Source organism: Procambarus clarkii, chromosome 3 (assembly GCF_040958095.1).
Source record: "Procambarus clarkii isolate CNS0578487 chromosome 3, FALCON_Pclarkii_2.0, whole genome shotgun sequence".
Lineage (NCBI taxonomy): Eukaryota > Metazoa > Arthropoda > Malacostraca > Decapoda > Cambaridae > Procambarus > Procambarus clarkii.
Window position 1 is genome coordinate 10,883,962 of NC_091152.1, and position 21,237 is coordinate 10,905,198.

The 21,237-nt window shown below is 41.9% G+C and overlaps 1 protein-coding gene and 1 long non-coding RNA gene across 2 annotated transcripts in view; both read left to right on the forward strand.

The window, feature by feature from the left end:
- Window positions 1-21,237, forward strand: part of LOC138367457 (C-signal-like) — a 123,872-nt gene that overhangs the window by 48,112 nt on the left and 54,523 nt on the right. The gene's annotated exons all lie outside the window — the stretch shown is intronic.
- On the forward strand, window positions 13,830-15,029 carry LOC123751469 (uncharacterized). Its single transcript, XR_006772102.2, has 3 exons — window positions 13,830-14,296; window positions 14,418-14,544; window positions 14,926-15,029. It is a non-coding gene; the product is annotated as an uncharacterized lncRNA (long non-coding RNA).

Here is a 21,237-nt window from a genome sequence, read left to right on the forward strand (position 1 = left end):
TGGGGTCCACTACTGCCCACAGGATGAGTATGGGAGCCCACTACCGCCAACAAGATGGGTATTGGGGTCCACTAGCACCCACAAGATGGGTATGGGGTCCACTACCACACTCAGGATGGGTATCGGGTCCACTACCACCCACAGGATGGGTATGGGGTCCACTACCACCCACAGGATGGGTATGGGGTCCACTACCAACCACAAGATGGGTATGGGGGGGCCACTACCACCCACAGGATGAGTATGGGGTACGTCCACTACCACCAACATGATGGGTATGGGGTCCACTAACACCCATAGGATGAGTATGGGGTTCACTACCAGCGACAAGATGGGTATGGGGTCCAGTACCACCCACAGGATAAGTATGGGGTCCACTACCACCAACAAGATGGGTATGGGTCCACTACCACCCACAAGATGGGTATGGGTCCACTACCACCCACAGGATGGGTATGGGGTCCACTACCATCCACAAGATGGGTAACAAAGTTTTCAATTTATGAAACAGATTAACAAATTTTAAGTTCCATGTTTATACAATATTGTGAAATTGAGAGTCAGTATAGTAACATAAATTGGTAAATCATAAATATTGTAAGTTAAGAATCTGATGCATGTGTGTGTGTGTGGTGTTGGGATCGAACTGTCGACAACCCAACACATTTAATTTAGGTTTATTCTGAGTGTTTATCTTATGTTTCGTTGTACTATAACAGTACATTAATTTGATCAGGTGTCAGCCTCAGCCGGACCTATTGTCAGGTGCGACACACTTTGTGCTGAGGTCTGACAACAGACAAGAAAATAAGATTGTCTAAAAACTTCGTCATGGATATATTCAGATATATCTCGATCCACATTATATACAATATATTACATGTATATATATTAAGGCATTGTACATAAGTACATATTATATATATATATATATATATATATATATATATATATATATATATATATATATATATATATATATATATATATATATATATATATAGACTGCGACCATTAAATGGTCGTCTCTTGACTGATTGTTCTTCCCACTTATAGATCATCCACTTTTCCGTAATTAGGACCACTATTCGGAAACTGTGTGTTACCTCACAACCCGTTCTCGCAAATTCGTAAAGTCAATATTGACTTATTAACTACGTGCATAGGTGATATACTAAACATAATAGATACCCTTTAAAAGATTCATAGAAAACACCGACCTTACCTAACCTTGTTAGTATCTTAAGATAAGCATCTTATTGCTTCGTAATTACAATTATTACTTAGCCTATACCTATTATAGGTTAGGTAATAATTGTAATTACGAAGCAATAAGATGCTTATCTTAACATACTAAGTAGGTTAGGTAAGGTCAGTGTTTTCTATGAATCTTTTTAAGGGTATCTATTATGTTAAGTATGTCACCAATGCACATATTTAATAAGTCAATATTGACTTATTAAATTTGCGAGAACGGGTTGCACCTCAACGCCTCTAACTATCAATGACGGTGCCTTCCACGACCTCAGAGACGTTTACCATGCCGCTAGGTCCTCATGTCCGTTTCCTTTGGTGAGGGTGGAGCATACTGGAACAGTTGGGTCAGTTGGTCAAACATCCGAAAGTGACGACAGCATTTTGACTGAATGGAGGGGAGTAGAGGTCTGATTCTCCACATGCTCCGGCCAGCACACGTTACCTCGCCCGGTGGTTCTGATTGGCTAACTGAAATTCCCGCCACCGGACGAGCCATACCGTGCTGACCGTTAACAACCTCCACGGTTGTTAACCTCGTTCTTCCTGTAATAATGAACGTATTACTAATAAATAACCGTGTCTTTATGCGATGAAATAACACGATACGATATATCGTAACAGTGGGGGGGGGGGGATACCCTTGGTAAGCGACAGTGACAGGTAACCTTAGACGTTCTGCGGTCAACGTGGGGGGGGGGGAGGGTGGAAGGGTCAAACCCACCCTCCAACATCTGGGCCAAATTCCTGCAGACCCCACAACACTCCCCCAGCCTCCTGCTGATGCTTGTAGATGCCTCATCTAACCTCACTTATGTCACACATTAACCTACAGTTCCTGTGATATTTAAACTCCTCATCATAGTGGCGTCTCACCAATATAAACTGTATTGGATTTTGTCCCGAAATAGCTATATGCTGACTGAACGAGTATGTATGTATGTATGTATGTATGTATGTATGTATGTATGTATGTATGTATGTATGTATGTATGTATGTATGTATGTATGTATGTATGTTTGTATGTATGTATGTATGTATGTATGTATGTATGTATGTATGTATATATGTATGTATGTATGTATGTATGTATGTATGTATGTATGTATGTATGTATGTATGTATGTATGTATGTATGTTTGTATGTATGTATGTATGTATGTATGTATGTATGTATGTATGTATGTATGTATGTATGTATGTATGTATGTATGTATGTATGTATGTATGCATGTATGCATGTATGCATGCATGTATGCATGCATGTATGTATTCCCAATCACGTTAAAGACTCCCCCTCTATTAGCCAGTTTAAGAGAAAAAACTATGTACTAAATAATCAACTCCTTGTAACTTTAATTATGCTGACCTTCCTGTCTGTATTCAGACTGTGCCTACCATCACTATAGGTGATTATAACGCTAGGCATAGGAATATTGGTAATTCGCAGTTCAGTAATCGTAACGGCAACCAACTGGTGTCACTATTAGGTAGTCACGATGATGCACAGATTGTGGGTGACCTTTAACTGATGCATATCTACGGAGGTATTCTTGATCTATGTCTCGGTGTCAACGTCTCCCACACCGTGTGTGCCTCGTCAATAGTGCCAGATATGGCGTCTGATCATCTGCCCATATTAGCCACTGTAAGCATTGGAAGCTCTATCCTCCCCGGTGGAGTGTTCAAGCGGAAGAGGCTGGCTGTGCCCATCGATCAACGACACAATCTTGTTGCTCATGTGTCAGATTGGTGCAGTTCATCTGAGCCTTCATCAGTTGAAGATTTTAACAATGAGCTCACAGGTACTATCGAGTAGTTTATAGAATCACTTGATCCATCGTCCAGGCCACGTAACCCAAATTACACTGGTCATAGCACTTATGTTTATTATAATGATTCTAAATTGCATGTACTAAAACTCACTGCCAGAATAATTGGACAAGCTTAGAGTAGGACCCGCACTGCTGAAATGCTTCGGCTCTTTGAAGCGGCTCTGGCTGAGACCAGGGAACGTATGGCGGAGCTGAGGCAGACAGACTGGGGAACTTTTGTTAGTGGTCTCAATTCTCACGCGCCACTAAGTCGGGCATGGAAAGATATCAACAAGATCAAAGGGAAAAATGCTGCAGAGATCTCACACCCTAATCCTCTGCACAGATCAAATGAGCTTGTTGATGCTTGGGCCACGACTTCCAGCTTTGACAGTCTTCCTCTACCCACACAGAATGAATTAAATAATAGATATACTGATAGAGCAAGGCTCCTTGACTTCCTGCTTCATCAAGAGGATGATCTTCTTGAGGTTATCTTGAGATGATTTCGGGGCTTTAGTGTCCCCGCGGCCCGGTCCTCGACCAGGCCTCCACCCCCAGGAAGCAGCCCGTGACAGCTGACTAACTCCCAGGTACCTATTTACTGCTAGGTAACAGGGGCATTCAGGGTGAAAGAAACTTTGCCCATTTGTTTCTGCCTCGTGCGGGAATCGAACCCGCGCCCGCGCATGATGGTGACATGCTTTTTGTTGAATACGAACTAGACTCTGCTCTACATAAAGACAAAGCTACATCACCCGGGGAGGATGGAGTTACTTACGGCATACTGCATATGCTTCTGCTAGTTCCAGGGAATCCCTTGCTTCAATTGTATAATATGAGCTATGCAACTGGGGAGCTTCCAAAGTCCTGGACCAACAGCCTTATTATTCCTATTCCTAAACCTAACCAGCAGAGTGCTTTTCGCCCAATCTCCCTCACTAGTTGTCTCTGTTAGTGTCTTGAGAGGATGGTTCTCAACCGTCTCCTTTACAGAATTAGTAACATGTTGTCTCCCCATATATATGGCTTTACGCATGGAAAGAGTGAACATCACTGTGAGGCCTTCCTCACCCTGCATACTGATAGGTCATATACCACTTTCCTAGATCTTAAGTCAGCCTTTGACATTGCTAATCGACACGTCATTCTGAGCGAACTTGCTAAAATGAGTGTTGGAGGATGGCTTCTACGGTGGATAAGAGGCTATCTATCCAACAGGAAGTCATCTGTACTCTTCCAATGGCATATGAGTGTAACGAGAGAATTTGAACTTGGCACTCTACAGGGAAGTGTCCTTAGTCCTACTCTACTCAATGTGTTAATCAATGCACTTTTAAACTCAGTAACTAGAAGGCCCAGCGAACACATCATAGCTATGTGGATGATATACTGATCTACACCAATGGGTATACCAACACCCAAAATGTTCTGAACTCTGTATTGTACACATGTCAGGAACTATGCTTAGTCATCTCGGTAGAGAAGACGAAGATCGTGAAAGAAAAATACAATGTTGGAAGTGGCTAGGGAATACAGTCAGGTGAGAAAGGAGGCGCGGGACAGATACTGGCAAGACTTTGCTCAGTCCATTGGTAATACTAAGAACCTTAAAGACATGGAGAGCAGTAAACAAAATCAGGGGTTGTAAGACCAAATTCACTGCTCACTCAGATCCAGGGAAAGTTGCTAATGAGTTAGTAGATAAATGGGCTAGTGCTGCTGGTATGGAGTCCTTACCTGCAGACACGAGAGTCACCATTGAGTCATGGGAAAATATTAGAAATGGAGTAACTTTATGTGCCTTAAATACAAGATCTATAACATGCACTGAGATAACTCACGATGAGCTACTGGATGCTATAAAAAGTGGCAGCTCTACTGCTCCGGGAAAAGATGGAGTAACGTATGACATTCTTAATTATTTAGCCGGTATGAAACCTAGTCCCTTACTTGATTTGTTTAATATGAGTTATAGAGAGGGAAAGTTACCAAGAAAATGGAAAGAGGCTGTCATCATTCCTATCCCTAAGTCAAACGGTGGCTACAGACTTGTCTCCTTAATATCCTGCTTTTGTAAAATGATGGAAAGGATTTTATTAAATAGGCTACTCTACCTTGTAGGTGATAACATGTCCAGTAATCTCTTTGGTTTTATCAAAGGCAAAAGTACTGCGGATTGTCTCTTAAAGTGTTTGTCTAATGTGGATGACAATTGTAGAGTTTTTGTTGATCTACAAGGAGCATTTGATAAAGCCAATGGGGAAGTAATCTTATACGAATTAGCCAATCTGGGAATAACAGGGAGGTTGCTACACTGGATAAGGGATTATCTACAAGGCAGAAAAGGTCAGGTGTATTACCAGGGATACATGTCTGAGGAACGGAGGTTTCAGTTAGGTACCCCACAAGGAGGAGTATTAAGTCCCACCTTATTCAATGTATTAATGAACAGATTAGCATCAGAAATGTATCCTCCAGGGGTCACGACGATCATATATGCTGATGACATTCTTATACAAGGCACTTCTGGGAACAAAATTCAAACTGCTCTTAACATACTTGGTACAACCTGTCACAAGTTAGGCTTAGTTATAAATGCAGATAAAACCAAATACGAGTATAGGAAACGAAGAAATATAACACTTACTCTAAATGGTGTGGAACTGAGCCGTGTTCAGAAGTACAAGTATCTGGGCATGTATGTTGGATACACATGTGAGAGTAAAAATGCTGAAAAAATCAAATCAGCACCTTATGTTAAGCCCGTCTGCATCCTCTGAAAGCACTGGCTTTTTCTGGTAAAGGTGTTGGGGTACCTATCTTGCGGATGTTATACATAAGTACTGTTCGGTCCCTGATAGACTACGCAGCACCCGTATTGTCTTACACAGGCCAAGGCAGAATTAAAAAAATAGAGCTGATACAGAACGAGGCTATGAGGATTATTCTTGGATGTCAAAGAAATGCAATGATTGAAATAATGAGAATGGAATTAAATTTACAGAGTGTGTGATAGAGTCCGTGACATTAACACTAGAGTATCTATTCGTTTCATGCGGAGAAAAGGAGGGGATAAGCTGTTTGAGAGCGTTCAGACCTGCTTGAGTGACGTACACACTTCCAGGAAACTGAGGGAGACACGCTACACGAGGGGATTAGCTCATGACCTTAGGGAATACGACGTACTTGACTGCTGTAAACCCTCTCGACAGTGTAATATGTCTGCTCCCTGGAAAGTACAGAAAATAGACGTCGAAATTGTACCCCTCAAGGTGAAAAAGATTCATCATGAACCGGGACAATTACGGTGTTTGTGTGGAAGCATGATATCTCGGTTACCAAGAGGCAACAGTTTACATGTATATTGCGACAGGTCGGTGGCGGAGGATGGCAGGGCAGGGTGTGGTGTCCTAATAAGGGAATATACGGAGTTTGGGACTGTGGACAGGATAATTGAACTCCGGCTTAGTAATTATATATCATCCACACAAGCTGAACTGCAGGCCATTCTGGCGTGTTTGGAGGAAGTACGTCATGACGACAAAAATGTTTTTGTATTTGTCGATAGCCGAGGAGCACTGGAATCCTTAAACAGTCGAAACCCAGTCTTCATGTCTATAGTTGAGGACTGTAAGAGAAGAATAACTGAGATACAGCTGAAAGGTTATAGTGTGAAATTCATGTGGATTCCATCTCATGTTGGAATAGTGCTCAACGAGGTGGCGGATGACTTGGCCAAACATGCCACATCAAAACCACAAGTTGACATTGAATGTGAATTCACAATGAGACAAATAAGAAGCAAAATCAGAAATATTCAGGCACAGGAGTGGAGAGGAGAGAGATAATGTATGAGAGAAGTCAAACCATGCAACACTACATGTATGTGAGTCAAAACACCCATTTCACTTATGGTAAAAGGAGAAATGCTTGGAGTGACTCTGTGTACATGCGGCTCAGGCTTGGGTACAAATATTACTGGGAATATGGGATAGATGTTCATGATAATGACACGAGGTGTAAACTATGTGGTATGTTAAGGTCTCACACCCTGGCCCATTATGTTCTTGATTGTCCGTTGATTAATTTATATAGAAACACTGAGATAAGGACTGTTCCTGAACAAATAGCCTGGATGTGTCACAACGGAAAGGTTGATGATATTCTTGAGAGATATAAGAATTTTGCACCAAGACTGTAATATTTTGTTGAATTATCTGCATGTCTCTTGCAAATTGTCTATACAGTATACCTAGGTCATAAAAGTATTTGTGTGTACGTCTGATAACATACTACTTGTGAAGGAGGAAATGTATATGTTTATCTCTCAGAATGTTTGGTAATATGTTTATTGTTTGTGATGTGTGTCTATGTATGTATTAACACGTTGTACTGAATGGGGTGAGAATAGCTTGAGCTACCTCATCCCTTTGTGTGTATTTTACCTCAATAAACTTATTTCAATTTCAATTTCAATTCATGATCGTGAACCGACGCCCACCCAGACGGGGTGGGACTGTTCGCAAAATGCAGTTGAATGATGCTCTCTGCTCGACTATGTAACCAGATACAAATACCTTGGTCTTGAGGTTCTACTATACCGCAATGCTGTAGCCAGACTGGGTCGCCACTGTAGAGAGAGGCTCCGTGCTCTCAAGGCTGTGGCAGATTATCTTCCAAGCTATGGCACAAAAACCACATCATTCTGGGAGGAGACTTCAATATTGACCTGGGTCAACAAAATTGCTCTCAAGTTGACTACTTCCTTAACAGCATGAACTCCTGTATGCTAATCCCCACCATCGCCAAACCTACCCGAGTCACTCAAACATCAGCCACTACCTTGGATCACATATGGACTAACATAACAGCTCCCCTTATATCTGGTATAATCTACAACAGAACAACTGACCACTATCCTACCTTTCTCATAGCGAACATGGACATAACACCATCAAAAAGCAAGAAACTCTCAGGTTACACAGTGAATCAGCTTTAGGCAATCTTACAAATGCACTTCACAATATTAACTGGGATTCTGAATTCAATAATACCCAGGATATAAATTCATTAGCTAACCTCTTCCTCTCCAAAACTCTAAGCCTCTACAATCTTCATTGTCCCCCTTCTTACCAAGCAAGTAACTGACAAAAGATTAAACAATCCATGGCTCACAAGTGGCATTCTCAACTCAATCAACAAGAAACATGAATATGAAAAGAAACTTAGGATTGGCCTAGTTTCAAAGGAAGTAGCTAAAAGGTACTCATCAATGCTTACCAGTATCATAAGAAAGGCAAAACTTGCATATTATGTGAATAGATTCAATGAAGCAAAAGGCAACATGAAAAGCACTTGGAAAACAATCTCTAGTATCCTAGGAACTAAACAACACTCACATAACCAAATAAAACTCTACAAGGATGGGGATATACCGTCAACTGATTTAGAAATGGCAAATGAATTTAATAGTTTCTTTTCATCGGTTGGTGCTAATCTTGCCAGTAAAATCCCACAGACTCAGACACATATTAACACATATCTCTCAGGCAGCTATCCAAACTCTCTTCTCCTTTCACCAATCAGCTCGGCAGATGTTGTGTCTATCATACACTCTCTAAAAACCAAGGCAGGGAACACCAGAGAAATTCCGTCCATTGTATACAAGAGCGCCTCCCATGCCCGTGCCCCACCCATAGCTCTACTGTTCAACAAATCTATTGAGTGTCACACCTTCCCTGATATCCTCAAAAAAGCAAGAGTAACGCCAGTCCATAAAGGAGGCAATCCGGCTGACATAAACAATTATAGACCAATATCAAATCTACCCATTCTATCAAAAATATTTGAAAAAATTATTTACAAACAGCTCTATTCCTACCTAGTAAAATTCGACATACTCAGCCCCTGCCAGTTTGGCTTCCGGTCCCAAAAGAGTACCAACGATGCAATCATTAGTCTCCTTAACGTAATCTACTCAGCCCTTGACAAAAATGAGTTTCCGATTGGACTCTTCATTGACCTAAGAAAAGCCTTTGATACTGTTAATCACAACTACCTCTTACTTAAACTCCAGCATTATGGAATCCGAGGCCTTGCCCTTGACTACATCCGATCCTATCTTAGTGACAGACACCAATATGTAACCATCAATGATACAACTTCTTCCACTCTACCAATTACCGTTGGAGTGCCACAGGGCAGTATCTTAGGACCTCTTCTATTTCTTATATATATAAACGATCTGCCTAATGTGTCTAATATTCTCAAACCTATATTGTTTGTTGACGATACTACTCTTATCTATTCAGACCTCAACCCACATACACTAAATAATGTTGTGAATAATGAATTAAAAAAAGTCCACTTATGGATGTCAACGAACAAACTAACATTAAACATCGAAAAGACTTACTACATCTTATTTGAAAGCAAATCATCAAATACAATTCAGCTACAGATAGACAACATTAACATCAGTAATAAACATGAGGGCAAGTTTCTTGGCCTATTTCTAGACAAGAGACTCAACTTTAGCACCCACATTCAACACATAACTAAGAAAGTCTCTAAAACCGTTGATATACTCTCTAAAATAAGATATTATGTTCCTAAATCTGCTCTCCTCTCACTATATTATGCACTAATCTTCCCCTATCTTAATTATGGTATCTGTGCATGGGGGTCTACCACTGCAAACCACCTTAAGCCCATCATCACCCAGCAAAAATCTGCTATCAGAATAATAACACACTCTGCTTTCAGACAACACTCAGCTCCCTTGTTTAAATCCCTAAACATGCTAAATATTAACTCCCTCCACACATTCTCTTGTGTCAACTACATTTACAAAACCCAATTCTTAAAAGCAAACCATGCTCTGAAACTCTCCCTGGACAGATGTAATAGGACCCATTATCACCACACCAGAAATAAATATCTCTTTGATGTCCCCAGGGTCAAACTTAATCTGTGTAAACACTCTATGCAAATTAAGGGACCTAGTCTGTGGAACTCACTCCCTATTGAATTGAAAAGCAAAAGTCCAACTTTTGCCTCATTTAAAAACAAAAACAAAAAAGTACCTAATTTCATTTCGTAGTTTCCTACACTGAGCTTTAAATTTGCTCTGTATCTAGTGTTACCCAATCTCCCAACCTTTATGTACTTAACCCAAACAACTTTATCATTGTGTTCATTGCTGTCTTCTTTTATGTGCTAGCCATATGCTGTATTGTGCCTACTAATTTTTGTTAAACTACCATTCAAGCTGTCATTGCAATCAATCTGAGCTACTTATGTGCTTAATATACCTACAATTTTCTTTCATCCTTTATTTTTTTTCTTGCTTTGTAACTGTTATCAATTTTTATAAATTTTGCAAGTATTTACCTACTTAAAATTTTCTTAGATTAAGGACCTGCCCGAAACGCTGCGCGTACTAGTGGCTTTACAAGATTGTAATTACTATACTATATATCCTCACAATCCCAGTGTACCTTCTTGTATATAAATAAATAAATAAATAAATAAATAAATGTGAGAATTGTCAAAATGATCTTACAAATATATACATTACATATATTATTATACTCTCTTATATTAGGTCTCTGATTGATTATGCAGCACCCATGCTTGTTCTAGTGCCTGAGAGAATGCTTGGAGGGCTGGAAAAGGTGCAAAACGAAGCCATGAGGATTATCCTTGGATGCCCCCGTACAACTAAATTACTAAACTTGAGGAAGGAACTGAATATTTCATGTGTAAGTGATCGTATCATTGAAATTAATGCATTAATTGGTATCAAGATGCTTAGGCTAACCCACCCTAACCCCTGCACTGAAGCCCTCCAAGCCTTCTTCCTTGAAGGTCAGCATTCCTCCAAATGGATTATCAAAAATGTCATTATGCTCAGAATGTATAATATTCATCACCTCTACCAAGAGAGACAACAACAACACTTTCCTGCCCCATGGGACATCACTCCTTTCCAAATTACTGTCCTTCCTTTCCCACCCAAGAAACTGATTAAAGAACAAGCCTTGATTCGACAAGAAGCAAAGTACAATGCCTTAAGCCAAATTGATCCTTATGTCAGAGAGCGCTGCCTTTCTCAGATTATTTACACTGATGGATCTTTGCATCAGTCCCATGGTGTAGCTGGAAGTGCAGTTGTTGTGACAGGGAGAGATGGTTCCTTCTCCCATGAGTGTGGAGCGCGTCTAAGTAACTGGGCCTTCACTCTTCGAACAGAATTAGTTGTCATAATCCTTGCACTCGATCGCGTATATGAATCCAAAGTTGACACGCTAATTGTGACTCCTTGTCATCCTTGACTGCCCTCAGCTCCCCAAGGCATAACTGTGACGTGCTTATCTCTGAAGCTAGACACAGATATAATGAAATAATCAATGATGGAGTTAGAGTCTGTCTTCTGTGGATTCCTTCCCATATTGGTCTCCGAATACATGATAGAACTGATGAGTTGACGAAGACTTTTGCTCGTAAAGAGGGAATTTATTACCAACTTGGACTGCCCCTGAGCAGCCTGAGAGCAGTAATATTCCGGCAACATCAACTAAATTTCGGAGACTTGAGGCAAAGTGAAATTCACACCAATTCCTCCATCTATCATCATTCTATTATGCAGGAAGTACCGCACGTCTATGGGCCATCCAATAAGGTTAGGAGACTTCTAGATGTTACCACTGCTAGGCTTAGGCTCGGCTACAAGTACCTCTGGGAGTTTGTAACATCTGCTGATGTAGATCTGACTATATGTAAACTCTGTCAGCAGAACTACTCGCATACTTAGCGTCATTATATAATGGAATGTGAAAAAATCGCGGAATTCAGAGAATTTCTTGGACACCATTAATGGTGTCCAAGAAATGTGTAAGTACTTCATTCATAATGATGTCCTGCCCGAAATCTTAGCGAAGTATCCAAAATCAGTCAGTCAGGTGCAGTCACAGTGAGAGGTTGTGTTAGCTGGAGCTCCGATTGAATATACTTCAATATGGAAGTTGTGGTGAAGGAACTGATGAGTCTGGTTGGTGCTCTGAGGACAGAGTTGGACTCTCTACGGGAGGAGGTACGACAGCTGAAACAGCAACAAGAGGGAACGAAGGAGGAGACCAGTAGTAAAAAGACCTCGTCTTGGAAAGTTGTAAAGGACAGGGGCCTTAAGAAGACTTTGATAAAGCCTCCTACAGACGCCCTAAGAACGTCTAATTTATTTGCCGTATTGGAGGACGAGTGCTGTGGTGAGACTGTGGATCACGCAAAAGGGAAAGCAACGAAGAGCAACAAAGCGCAGGCCCCTCAGAGAGTAAAGGAAGTACCTAAGCAAACTTTAGTTGTGGGAGATTCCCAGATAAGGTATTTGGATAGAACGTTTTGTGCTAGAGATAGGGGGAAAAGGTTAAGGGTTTGCTATCCCGGAGCTGGTATTGGTGATATTATAAACAACATGAATAATATTATGGCTGGAAATGAGAACAATCCTGTTATTTGCATTAGTGCAGGAGGAAATGATATTGGTCGAGTTAGGAGTGAGGAACTGATTCAGAGGTATAAAACAGCAATTGAATTAGAAGCAAGGGAGGAATCCCGATCATATGTGGCATTCTTCCAAGAAAGGGAGTGGGAAATGAATGGATGTCGAGGGCACTTGGTGTCAATTGCCGGCTGGAAAGATATTGCAAATCAAATGCAATATCTTTCATAGACAACTGGGAACACTTCTATGGAAGAAATGAAATGTATGCTCGTGATGGGGTGCATCTATCGAGGGCTGGGGTTGTTGTTATTGCGAACTCGTTGGAACCAGTGGTTAGAGGCGTTTGTTTGGGTTTAAACTGTTAGTAGATAGTGGTATGGGAATTGATTTGGAGGAAGGAGGTAATAATAATAATAATAATGTGTTTGTGAGAGAAAAGAATTGGCAAAATGATCAGGAAAAGAGAAGAGCCTCAAAATAACAATTCACTTAGGGTATATTACACTAACAGTAGAAGTCTAAAAAATAAAATAAACGATTTAAATGCTCTTGTCTGCACAGAAAAAGTAGATATCATTGCACTTACCGAAACGTGGATGAGTGTAGAAAATAGAGAGCTATTAGCTGAATATCAAATAAATGGATTTAAACTATTTCACACAGATATATTAGACGAGGAGGGGGAGTAGCCATATATGTTAGGGACAATTTGAAATGTAGTCTCAAAGAGGGAATCAAAACTGAGCCACACACAGAAACTATTTGAATATAATTAAACGAAAAAGCAAATAACATTATAATAGAAGTTATATATAGGCCACCAAATTTAGACAGAATGGAAGCAAAGCACCTATGGGATGAAATATCTAGAGCATCTAGATCTAACATGAGCGTTTATGTCATGGGTGAATTTAATTTTAGGGGGCATCTCTTCTCAAATCCGAAAAATTTCGAAAATTTACAAAAAATTATGAAAAATACTACAACGTTCTGGCAACACTGTGGTGAAAACCGTTTCATGTTATCTTGAAAAATAACGTTATTAGAGTCAAAATTCCTGCTGCAAGTTTCCCCATTCCGGTTCTCGCGGGCTGGGTGCGCCGTGGGGTATTGCGTCTTACGTTGTAGCTGTCTAATATTTCGTAATAGCGTTGAAAATAACGTGTGATGCATAAAAAAATATAAACTCACTTATTGGCAACAGTCGAGAGTCGAGAGTGAGGGAGGGATGGGATTGCTAACATAAGTCAGTCACTCTCTGTGTCCGATAGCGAGCAGATCTATCGTGGACGCGCGCTCACAATATCTCCCAGAATTATCAGTATTTGTGCTATTTTTACTGCAAAATGACGTACAAAACGAAGATGAAGAAAACTCTGAAAGCTAAAAGCATGCTAGCTGCCCGTAGAAGGTGCGAGCTGGCTAGAATCCATGGATTACGCACTTTGACGAGTGATCGTGGAGGCCTCTCAGCCGCGAGTGTGAGGAACCAGCCCGCTACCCCCCCACCACAATCCCACCCTCTGCCACCGCACATTCTCCACCTTCTACTCCAGGGACTGGTACTTGAAGAAAAAGGACAAGGATATGCAGAAACCAACGAGACCCACAACCAAACCAAGAAAGGCCCCTGAGGGAGCTGACCCCGGCTATGGCGCAGGTGCCTACTAGTGCCACTCCAGTGCCACCTTGAGGACCCATATTTCTGACCAATTATATTAGGTTAGTATGTTTTAGTGTTATATTGTGATATTACTTCATATATATTTGTACATATAAAACTGGTGGCAATTTTTATTTTTTTTATTTTTTTTTTATTTTTTTTTTTTATTTTATTTATCAGGCGATCTGCATGGAACTTGCACACCTTACTGAACCCATGCCTATCTACAAGGGTGCAAATTTTGAATGATATCGGTCAACATCAACCTCAGCTAAAGGTGGCTGAACTTTAACCTCCGTTTGTGCAGGTAAATATTTTACAATTGTATTTGATTTCACAGACTTTATTTATTATTCAATTTACATGAAACTTGCACATTATATGTAAAGTTTATGCCTCTAAAACATTGTGGTGGCTTTTCTTTCTACGTAGATTTATTGATTTTATAAATATTTATAAATATCATATTAGTGCATAGGATTTTTGGGAAATTTACAAAATCTGTATTATTGCACTAAATACATCTGGAATAAAAATCCACCACACAAATCTTTATTATATAGTAAGGTCATAGCTAAGTGTCATAGAACTTATTTCGATTCACAATTGTGGGCTGTGAAATGATTTGAACATTGGTGAAAAATTGTCTAAAAAAACTTTTTTATTTTTTTTCTCCCTCTCTATTTAGGCTGCGATGCTGAAACTTGGCCCAGTTGCAGCACCTTTCACATGTATCAGGATAATAAATTTTCAATGCCCTACAACAACTTTCAATTTCCATCTAGATGCCCCCTTTAGTGGAATTAACTGGTTGAACAAATCAGGGAATAGTGAAGCAGAAGATTTTCTAGAATAAATTGACGATTGCTTTCTTACGCAACACATTAAGGAACTAACGCGGGTAAATAATATTTTAGATTTAGTGTTAACTAACATGGAAACACAAATTAAGGACATGGAAATAGGGAGTGAGCTAGGGAACAGTGACCATAAAGAAATCAGATTTAGCATAGAATGGAATAGATCTGTAGGAGAAAATTCTGTTAAAGTGCCTGATTTTCGAAAAGCTGATTTCAATAGCCAAGGACATTTTTTGGGTCAAATAGATTGGAAAGTCTTGGGTATGGGGTGTGGGCCGGTATTGGAGCTAGACGTGAACCCAGCGATAGGTGACGTAAAAGGGGTTTTCGATGTGGACTCAAAATATAACCTATTTAAAAATATTCTAAGCAAAGCCCAGGAATGCAGTATACCATATAAATTGAATAGATCGAATACTAATGATCCAAAGTGGATAACAAAGGATCTGAAGAACCTTATAGGTAAAAAGAGAGCGTGGTACAAAAGGATTAAGAATGGGGAAGTCTGTTTAGAACAGGAATTCGTACAACTGGTTAGAAGAGTTAAAAAAGAGATAAGGAAAGCAAAAAGAAACTATGAAGTTCGCATAGCAGAGCAAGCAAAAACAAATCCTAAACGGTTTTTCCAGTTATACCGGACAAAGATTAGGGAAAGGATTGGTCCATTAAAAACTGAGACAGGTCAAATAACAGATAGTGATGAAGAGATGAGTAGTATTTTTAATAAATATTTTGTATCTGTATTTACTAAAGAGGAACTTAACAATATGCCTTCAACCGAACAAGTCTATGTGGGTGGGGACGAGGACAGGTTGACTAGTTTAGCAGTTACCAGGGAGGATGTTCTTAAACAAATAATAAAACTCAAACCAAACAAATCCCCAGGGTCGGATGAAGTGTTTGCCAGGGTGCTTAAAAAATGCAAAGAGGAGCTTTGCGACCCACTGTCTACCATATTTAATAAATCAATAGAGTCAGGCAGAGTGCCAGAGTTATGGAAAGTTGCTAATGTGATACCAGTTTTTAAGAAAGGAGATAGATCACTTGCGTCTAACTATCGACCAATTAGTCTAACGTCTATTGTGAGAAAGTTACTCGAATCTATAATTGCAAATAAAATTCGTCTCCATCTTGAAAAACATAAATTAATAATTGAGTCGCAACATGGTTTTATAAATGGCTGTTCATGTTTAACAAATTTGTTATCTTTTTATTCTAGCATAGTTGAGGCAGTTGATAGTGGTAAGGATTATGATGTTGTGTACCTTGTATTATAGTGGTGTGGGTTGGTGGCGTCGTCTTTGCTCCTTCTCTACAGACAACCCAACCCACAACTCGGTAGAGTGCTTACACTTCACTAGGAGATCACACTAGGCGCTTCTGGTTCTTGGAGAGGGGCTCAACGTCACACGTTTAGGGGATGCGGCTCCAACACTCAGCCTCATTGTCACGTGCACACACCCACTCGAGCCGCTGTGACTCCCCACTCTCTCCTTAGGTGATATGATCTCCTCAATCCCCTTTTGACTTATTAGTATTACCTTTTACCCCTGTCACAGCAGTGGTTCTTGGTTCTTTCTCTCTCTCTCTCCTTCTGTACTATTTCATGGGGAAGCCTCACTAGGACAAGGTCAAATACCAGCAAATTGGAATACATTTACTGGACAAAGCACATACACAATACATACACACATATAATAATAATGAATCCTATACTCTATACTATTACAATCAGGTAGCACTCCAACACCATCTGAACTCTATTATCAGTTTACCAAGTGGTATCCTATCTTCTGATTCACCACCTGATACTATCAACCTCCTCAAGTAGATCAAGTCTACATACACTGTTGCACCATCAGCAAGAGAATACATATATATATATATATATATATATATATATATATATATATATATATATATATATATATATATATATATAAATGTGTGCAATGAAAATCAGCATGTGAATGCAATAACATATATCAGCATAAATGTTCCTTGATACACCGCAATGATCAATCGATCACTCTATCAGTCCTAGAACACGTACATCAGTAGGTAATCCAGCCTACGACTGTAACTCTAAACTTCAGTATAAAACACTCCTTGACATAAGAATGCAAACAGTCACTCACCTCTCACTGCGTCTTGCACGCTAATGACAACCAAACACTATCAACTCCCTACAAGTAATCCACCAGAACTTCCCTTCCACCTCTGGAAGTTCACTACCCTGATCTTCAGGTTCTTCTGGGCTTCACTACCAGGATCCTCTGCAGCTCCTCCAGGCTGCTATCATGAAGTTTCCCTGAGCAACTACGGTGCTTCACCCTTCTGCTAGGGTCCTCCACAGCTCTCTTGGCTGCTACACCATGAAGTTCCCTCGAGCAACTATGGTGCTTCACCACCTCTACAGAAGCACGTGCCACTCCTCTTCACTGCTTCTCCTCACAGCTCGAGGTCCTCTGCTCCACTACCTTGGAGTCTCATCAACTACTCCACATCACACAATATGTTTGCCTCAAACCTCTATCTGTCCTCTACATACTGTGAGAGTGGACTCCCCCGTTGGGCGGGTCCATGCTCCACCTCGCCAGGCGGGCCTCGCACTGGGAGGGTCCTCCGCCATCGAGCCGGGCTCCCTCAGTTGCCTGCCAGCGCTCAGAGGAGACGGATGTCCCTCCGTGTTCCTCCCTCTCCACTCTCTTATTTCAGGCCTTCTGCCTTATTAAAACATGTCTAACTTATCAATAAACATTGCTACTGTCGCTGGGCACACGACCAACTACAAGCAATCACTATGAACTGGCGTATGTCGTGCTTACCACAGATTATCTGGTCGAGGGCGCTCCTCCCTCTGACGAAGCTTGGTCAGGGCGCTTCCACGGCCCACAATAATGTCTCTGGGCGGCTTAATACTCTTCTCGTCGACCAGGACTTGAGACCACAACGTTCCCAGCTCGATTCTACAGCTGGCACGTCTACACACTTCTCTTCTCTTCGATATATCACTAGGGGTTCCCTTCTGTCGGGAGCTCGAACGGAGCGCAGCTTTCCCCTGCGATGTCTGGCACTCAAGTGAGGTCAAAGCCCCTCCAGAAGCGAGCCTCACGCCTCCAGCAAAATGTCCACATCTCCTAACCAGTCATTTATCTGATTTCTTCTACACTGCCCATAATCTTAAATTGTTCATCATATCCAAGCAACTATTTTACATATGTGTTATCACCTCAATATTTGCTAGACCTTCTAATCAGGTCAGGCTTGATGAATAACTCTCAAGGAGGAAGACTCGTTTCTCCTGCAGGCTGAGATCATAACACTTGACTTTAGCAAAGCTTTTGATACAGTGCCACATGAAAGACTGATTAAAAAGATAGAGGCTCATGGTATTGGGGGTGCTATATTAATCTGGATTAGGGCATGGCTATACCAAAGGAAACAGAGAGTTAGTATAAACGGAGTCAAGTCAGAGTGGGAAAATGTTGTAAGTGGAGTGCCTCAAGGCTCTGTCCTGGGACCTCTGTTGTTTATAATATATATAAATGATTTAGGTTCAGGTTTGAGTAGCAACATTTGCTAATTTGCCAATGATACGAAAATCGGTTGGGAAATTATTCGGAGGAGGACTCACTATCACTTCAAGTTGATCTAGATAGGGTTTTGAAATGGTCAAAGGATTGGCAGATGCAGTTTAATGGTGATAAATGCAAAGTTCTGAGGCTAGGTAATGATGATAGAGTTACAAGATACGAGCTAGATGGTGTTGAGATTGCGAAGTCGAATTGTGAAGGGGATCTGGGAGTTATGATTAGTAAGAATTTAAAACAAAAGGATAAATGCATGAATGTTCGTAATAAGGCAAATAGGACACTGGGATTTATTAATGGAAGCGTTAGTAACAAGACACCTGGTGTGGTTCTTAAGTTATATCTTGCTCTGGTTAGGCCCCATTTAGATTATGCAGTTAAGTTTTGCTCGCCATATTATAGAATGGATATAAATTCACTAGAACGTGTCCAGCATAGGATGACTAAGTTAATTCCCCAAATTAAAAATCTTTCATATGAAGAAAGATTAACAAAGCTTAAGTTGCATTCACTGGAAAGGCGAAGAGTTAGGGGTGACATGATAGAGGGTTACCAGTGGATGACTGGACATAACAGGGGGGATATTAATAGGGTATTAAAAGTATCAACATAAGACAGAACACGAAACAATGGGTATAAATTGGATAAGTTTAGATTTAGGAAAGACTTGGGTAAATACTGGTTCAGTAACAGGGTTGTTGATTTGTGGAACCAATTGCCGCGTAACGTGGTGGAGGTGGGGTCTCTCGATTGTTTCACCCGCGGGTTAGACAAGTATATGAGTGGGATTGGGTGGTTATAGATAGGAGCTGCCTCGTATGGTCCAATAGGCCTTCTGCAGTTACCTTTGTTCTTATGTTCTTATGTTCTTAAAATTTGCTTACTGTAGATAATGCATGCACATGACTTTAAAGCGGCCGCCCAGTTGGGTGGGTGTGGAGCACATGACTGTAAAGCTGCTGCCCAGTTGGGTGGGTGTGGAGCACATGACTGTAAAGCTGCCGCCCAGTTGGGTGGGTGTGAACCACATGACTGTAAAGCTGCAACCCAGTTGGGTGGATGTGGAGCACACGACTGTAAAGCTGCCGCCCAGTTGGGTGAGTGTGGAGCACATGACTGTAAAGCTGCCGCCCAGTTGGCTGGGTATGGAGCACACGACTGTAAAGCTGCCGCCAAGTTGGGTGGATGTGGAGCACACGACTGTAAAGCTGCCGCCCAGTTGGGTGGGTATGGAGCACACGACTGTAAAGCTGCCGCCCAGTTGGGTGGTTGTTGAACATGACTGTAAAGCTGCCGCCCAGTTGGGTGGGTATGGAGCACACGACTGTAAAGCTGCCGCCAAGTTGGGTGGTTGTTGAACATGACTGTAAAGCTGCCGCCCAGTTGGGTGGATGTGGAGCACACGACTGTAAAGCTGCCGCCCAGTTGGGTGGGTGTGAAGCACACGACTGTAAAGCTGCCGCCCAGTTGGGTGGGAGTGGAGCACATGACTGTAAAGCGGCCGCCCAGTTGGGTGGTTGTTGAACATGACTGTAAAGCTGCCCCCAGTTGGGTGGGTGTGGAACATGACTGTAAAGCTGCCGCCCAGTTGGGTGGGTGTGGAGTACATGACTTTAAAGCTGCCGCCCAGTTGGGTGGGAGTGGAGCACATGACTGTAAAGCGGCCGCCCAGTTGGGTGGGTGTGGAGCACATGACTGTAAAGCTCCCGCCCAGTTGGCTGGGTATGGAGCACATGACTGTAAAGCTGCCGCCCAGTTGGGTGGGTGTGGAGCACATGACTGTAAAGCTCCCGCCCAGTTGGCTGGGTATGGAGCACATGACTGTAAAGCTCCCGCCCAGTTGGCTGGGTATGGAGCACATGACTGTAAAGCTGCCGCCCAGTTTGGTGGGTGTGGAACATAACTGTAAAGCTGCCGCCCAGTTGGGTGGGTGTGGAGCACATGACTTTAAAGCTGCCGCCCAGTTGGGTGGGTGTGGAGCACATGACTTTAAAGCTGCCGCCCAGTTGGGTGGTTGTTGAACATGACTGTAAAGCTCCCGCCCAGTTTGGTGGGTGTGGAACATAACTGTAAAGCTGCCGCCCAGTTGGGTGGGTGTGGAGCACATGACTTTAAAGCTGCCGCCCAGTTGGGTGGGTGTGGAGCACATGACTGTAAAGCTGCCGCCCAGTTTGGTGGGTGTGGAGCACATAACTGTAAAGCTGCCGCCCAGTTGGGTGAGTGTGGAGCACATGACTGTAAAGCTGCCGCCCAGTTGGGTGGGTGTGGAGAACATGACTGTAAAGCTGCCGCCCAGTTGGGTGGGTGTGGAGCACATGACTGTAAAGCTGCCGCCCAGTTGGGTGGGTGTGGAGCACATGACTGTATAGCTGCCGCCCAGTTGGGTGGGTGTGGAGCACATGACTGTAAAGCTGCCGCCCAGTTGGGTGGGTGTGGAGCACATGACTGTAAAGCTGCCGCCCAGTTGGGTGGGTGTGGAGCACATGACTAAAGCTGCCGCCCAGTTGGGTGGGTGTGGAACATGACTGTCAAGCTGCCGCCCAGTTG